We start from the raw sequence: 5,088 nt of genomic DNA on the forward strand, positions 1-5,088 counted from the left end.
TCCTGCAAAAGGGGTGCCATTATTGCCCCATTTTATAGATAAAGATGGATTCCAACTCTCCGTCTTTGATTTTTAGCACTTGCCCATTTCCATGGTGTAAATACTTATCCCAACCACAGCTTATTTCAAGCTACCAATGTGATGTCAACCAGCTTCCAAAATTCCTGAAAATTTAATCATCGGTTCTACTTCTTTCCTAAGTGTTTGTCTGTAACACCCTCAAAACTCATAACAACAATCTTGTAAGGACTGTTCTGTTTATTAGTCACAGTTTTCACATGAGAAAACTGAGAAACAAAGAGTCTTAAGCAAGTCGCCCAAGATCAAACTGTTATCAAGCAGCAGAGTCAGGATTTGGATGTGAGCACAGAGTTCCTGAGCCTCAGCTCTTGCCTGCTACCCTGTTCTGCCAGCTTCTCAAACATGGCCTAGCCTTCCAGCTTCATCCTCAATGTCTCTATAGAAAGGAGAAAAAAAAAGTCAATTGTTTTGAAAGTTCCCTGCCTGGTTGCTCAGCCTCCCATCTCTCCATTCTATCTTACATACTACTAAGAAAATGTTCTCTGAAGGAAAGAGCTGCTCATATCATTCCCCTGCTCAAATACCTTCAAACAGTTTGCTGCCACAGATAAGATAACATACAAACTCCTCACCTTGGTACTCATGTCCTCTGTGCTCAATTCTAAATACCTTTTCTAGTCTTCATTACAGCTCCCCTTAAAGTTTTGTCTGCTTCAATTACACCACATTAATTGTGACTTCTCAAGCAGCCCATGGACTTTTTAGCTCTGGGCACAGGCTAATCTCTCCATCTGTCCAAGTCCTACCATCTTTCATTGTTCTGTACAAACGTCACTTTCTCTCTGGGGTCTTCCCACATGCCTCCAGTTGGAAAAAATTTCTTTTCTGACCCCCCATTGTCCCCATTACACTTGATTTGTAGTACCTCTATTACAGCACTCAGGACAATCTGTTTTTTATTATATAGTTATATTCTATACAGTGGGAGATATGTCTGTCTCTCCTATTATAGAATGAGTTTTTTAGGGCAGGATCCAGGATAGTGTCTTGTTCATAGCAGAAGCTGAATGAATATTTGTGAGCTTTATTGCTAGATTATATCAATCAAAATCTGAGCTTGGTGTAAACTGAGTATTTACTCTCCTCTTTCCCAGGTCATGTTTATTCCCTGATGACAGGAGTGCCAACCCCACCAGTTAACCAGAGAAGCAACAGAACACCTTGTACTATGGCCACAATGGTTGAACTTGTGGGAGAGCAATAGCTGACCAGAGGAAGTCCTGTACCAGGTCCTGTCCTGGCCCTGTCCTCCACTCATCTGGGATGTTGTTCTACTTAAAGAGCATAGGCTGAGTAGTAGATTGAGCGTAATTTTTAAGAGCCCTAGGATCTTCAGAATGGTTAATGAACACTGGCTTCAACTTAAAGTCACCAGCTGCATTAGCCCCTAACAAAAGAGGTAGCCTGTCCTTTGAAGTTTTCAAGTCAGGCATTGACTTCTCTCTAGCTATAAAAGTCCTAGGTGGCATCTTATTCCATTATAAGGCTGTTACGTCTACATTGAAAATCTACTGTTTAGGGTGGCCACCTTTATTAACTATCTTAGCTAGATCTGGATAACTTGCTGTAGCTTTTACATCAATACTTGCTACTTGACCTTGTAATTTTTATGAAGATAAATTCTTTCTGTAAACCTCATGAACCAACCTTTGCTCACTTTAATTTTTCCCCCACAGCTTCCTCACCTCTCTCGGCCTTCCTAGAATGAAAGAGAGTTGGGGCTTTGTTCTCTGAACTAGGCTTTCACTTAAGGAAATGTTGTGGTTGGTTTGATCCTCTATCCAAACCACTTTCTCTGTATCAGCAATAAGGCTGTTTTGATTTCTTGTTATTTGTGTGTTCACTGCAAGTAGCACTTTTTAATTCCTGTCAAGAACTCTTCCTTCGCATTCACAACTTGGCTAACTGTTTGGCAAGAGGTCTACCTTTCAACCTATCTTGGCTTTTGATATGCCTTCCTCACTAAGCATAATCATTTCTAGCTATCGATTTAAAGTAAGACATGAAATTCTTCCTTTCATTTGAGCACTTGGTGGCCAGTGTAGAGTTATTAATTGGCCTAATTTTAATATACTTGTGTCTCAGGAAATAGCGAGGCCAGAGGACCGGGTGAGAGATGGTAGAACAGTTGGTCAGTGGAGCAGCCAGAACACACACATTTATTGATTAAGTTTGTCACATATATGGGAGCAGTTTGTGGCACCCCCAAACAATCACAGTCATAACATCAAAGATCACTGATCACAGATCATCACAACAAATATAATAATAATCTAAAAGCTTGAAATACTGTATGAATTACCGGAATGTGACACAGAGACACAAAGTGAGGAAATGCTGTTGGGAAAGTGGTAGTGATAGACTTGTTTGACACAAGTTGCCACAAACCTTCAATTTATTGTGAAGCGCAATAAAGAGAAGAGTATTAAAACAAGGGATGCCTGTAGCTGAGAAGTCTATACTACCTATCCCCACAGCAAGATGAATAGAGTTGACTTAGTGCCTTAGGACTCTCATGTGTGCTCAAGGTGAGTTTCTAGTACTCTCTAGATAGAGCAGAAAAATGAAAACAGCACCCCTGCTTCCTTGTACACCAATCCAATAGCCAGCAGGCATCTCCTTGCATTGATTCAGGGCAGGTTACCTCATTTGGGACTAGGCAAGTTTTTGTGGTCGGGGTTATCCTATGCATTCTAGAATATTTACCAGCATTTTAAAAATATATATATATTTTATTGATTTTTTTTTTTACAGCGAGGAAGGGAGAGGGATAGAGAGTTGGAAACATTGATGAGAGAGAAACATCGATCAGCTGCCTCCTGCACACTCCCTACTGAGGATGTGCCCACAACCAAGGTACATGCCCTTGACTGGATTCGAACCTGGGACCCTTGAGTCCGCAGGCTGACGCTCTATCCACTGAGCCAAACTGGTTAGGGCACCAGCATTCTTGACCTCTTCCCACTAGACACCAGTAACACCCCCGCCCCCCCTCAGTTGTGACATTCAAAAATGTCTCCTCATATTGCCAATGCCCTTGAGAGGCACAAACTCTCCCAGCTGAGAACCACTGATATAGGGCTTTCCTGGCACAAATTGCCACCTAAGTGACCCTTGTTCGGCTGTGACTCCATTGGCCTCCACTCCAGCCCTCCAATTAGTAGCCCGTGATCAGCCGCGTGCTGTCTTTGGGGTTAGTGTTCATAGTTCCAGTCTCTGGCATATGTTCCTGGATGACCGCCTCCAGGATGGGTGGCAGGATGGGTATCAGCTGCGACATTGGTAGTGAATCCCAGATAGAACAGAAGGTAAGAGGGGCATATTTCCAGGAGATGTTCTGTTCAGGTTGGGGACTGTTCCTTTGAGAATTCTCTTGCCTCTGAGTCTGGCACTCTGAACCAGGACCCAGCAAGGAGGGGAGAAAGTGGGCAAATAAGGTCAACCTGAAGGCTCTTGTTCTAATCCGCTTGCATTTCTTTGTAGGGAATAGTTTTTGAAGGATCTCATTTTATGGGATCTTGCCGAAATTCAAGCTACATAAGATATCCTCCCCAGCTGCTTTAGCAAAACACCTCAAAGGGTCAATAATTTGGGGGGAGGGAGGAATATATATATATATATTCAAATGTCCATCATCCGTCAACACACACACCCTTTTCTACCCAGATTCTTCTTTCTCTATCTGAGAGGCTTCGTGCATGTATTTCTAAATAAAGATAAAATATCTTGTCAATGAACATTAGAAATTGTTCACAAATCCTCCAATAACTTGCTTTTCTCTAAAATGTAGCAGTACACATTTATATTATATTGGTGTTCAGAATGTTTCTTTATGAAGCTTTTTCCTTGGTGTTAAATGGCCTAAAGTACCATATGTTTCTTAATAAAAAGCCATGTAAAAACCTACATTAATAAACTGAACTCAAAGAAAAGCTGCCCCAAGACGGCTCTAACCAATTCTTTTTATGAGCTTGCCAACAATTTCAAGATTGTTTTAATAAAAAAAATTTATGTTTCTGTCTTTGTGAACCACAGCACGCCAGTTTCCTCCACTGGCCCCCACCCCGCTCCCAGGCCCAGCCAACTCTCCAGTGCCCTATGGAAAGGCTCACTCAGACCTTGGCAAGCAGTTCCCTGGGAGAGCTCAGCTGTCTGGAAGCCCCTGCACGCGCACGTGGCCAAGCAGCCACTTCCAAGTCCACGCCTTCCACTCCCAGGTACCACGCTGCCACCTCCATGGCCACTCTGTTCTCTCCTGGGATGACACTGAGCAGGGTGAGCAGGACTGTAGTGGTGCAGTGACTTTAAAAAGGAAACTTCCTTGGAGCCTGGCCTGAGGAACCATGAGCATGTTTCTAACTGTCGGAGGAGAAGAAACGTGGCCTTTCGCACTGACATGACATCACATCATCATGCAATATTGCAATTGCTTATTAGTTGCTGGTCTCAGCTACTGGGTGGTAAATTCCTTGAAAGTGAGATTATATTTTGTTAATCAAATGCAGTGCTTAGCATATGCCTGGTTTATCTATAGGCCTTCAATCTGTATACACTGAAATTTGATTGCATTTATATTTCAGTTTGGCCACACGCTGGCTATAAGTTACATAATATCTGTTGGTTCAGTGAATGAAAAGAATATGTTAAGCAACTGCTATATGTAACTACTAACACAATACACGAAAGAAGTCACTCAATAAATTATGTCACCTCTATTTTTATTATATTTTAATTATATTTACTACTATTATTAATACTAGCTATGAACCTCAGTTTTTTTCCCACCCTTAAAGCAGGCATTTCATAATGCCTGCTTCCTTACTAGGTTATTGTGCAAATTAAGAGACCATAAACGGGCTAGTATGGCTCAGTGGTTAAGCATCGACCCATGAACCAAGAGGTCATGGTTCGATTCCCTGTCAGGGCACATGTCAGAGTTGCGGGCTTGATCCCCAGTAGGGGGCATGCAGAAGACACCCAATTGATGATTCCCTCTTTCTCTCTCTC

At 42.2% G+C, this 5,088-nt stretch overlaps 1 long non-coding RNA gene across 1 annotated transcript in view; it reads left to right on the forward strand.

The window, feature by feature from the left end:
- LOC106728321 overlaps window positions 1–1,453 on the forward strand; it is a 247,245-nt gene extending 245,792 nt beyond the window's left edge. Inside the window, exon 3 of the long non-coding RNA XR_001364619.1 lies at window positions 1,176–1,453. This is a non-coding gene — a long non-coding RNA (uncharacterized LOC106728321). The remainder of the gene's footprint in view (window positions 1–1,175) is intronic.
- Window positions 1,454–5,088: the final 3,635 nt, after the last annotated feature.

This window comes from Myotis brandtii, unplaced genomic scaffold (genome assembly GCF_000412655.1).
Source record: "Myotis brandtii unplaced genomic scaffold, ASM41265v1 scaffold59, whole genome shotgun sequence".
Classification (NCBI taxonomy): Eukaryota; Metazoa; Chordata; class Mammalia; order Chiroptera; family Vespertilionidae; genus Myotis; species Myotis brandtii.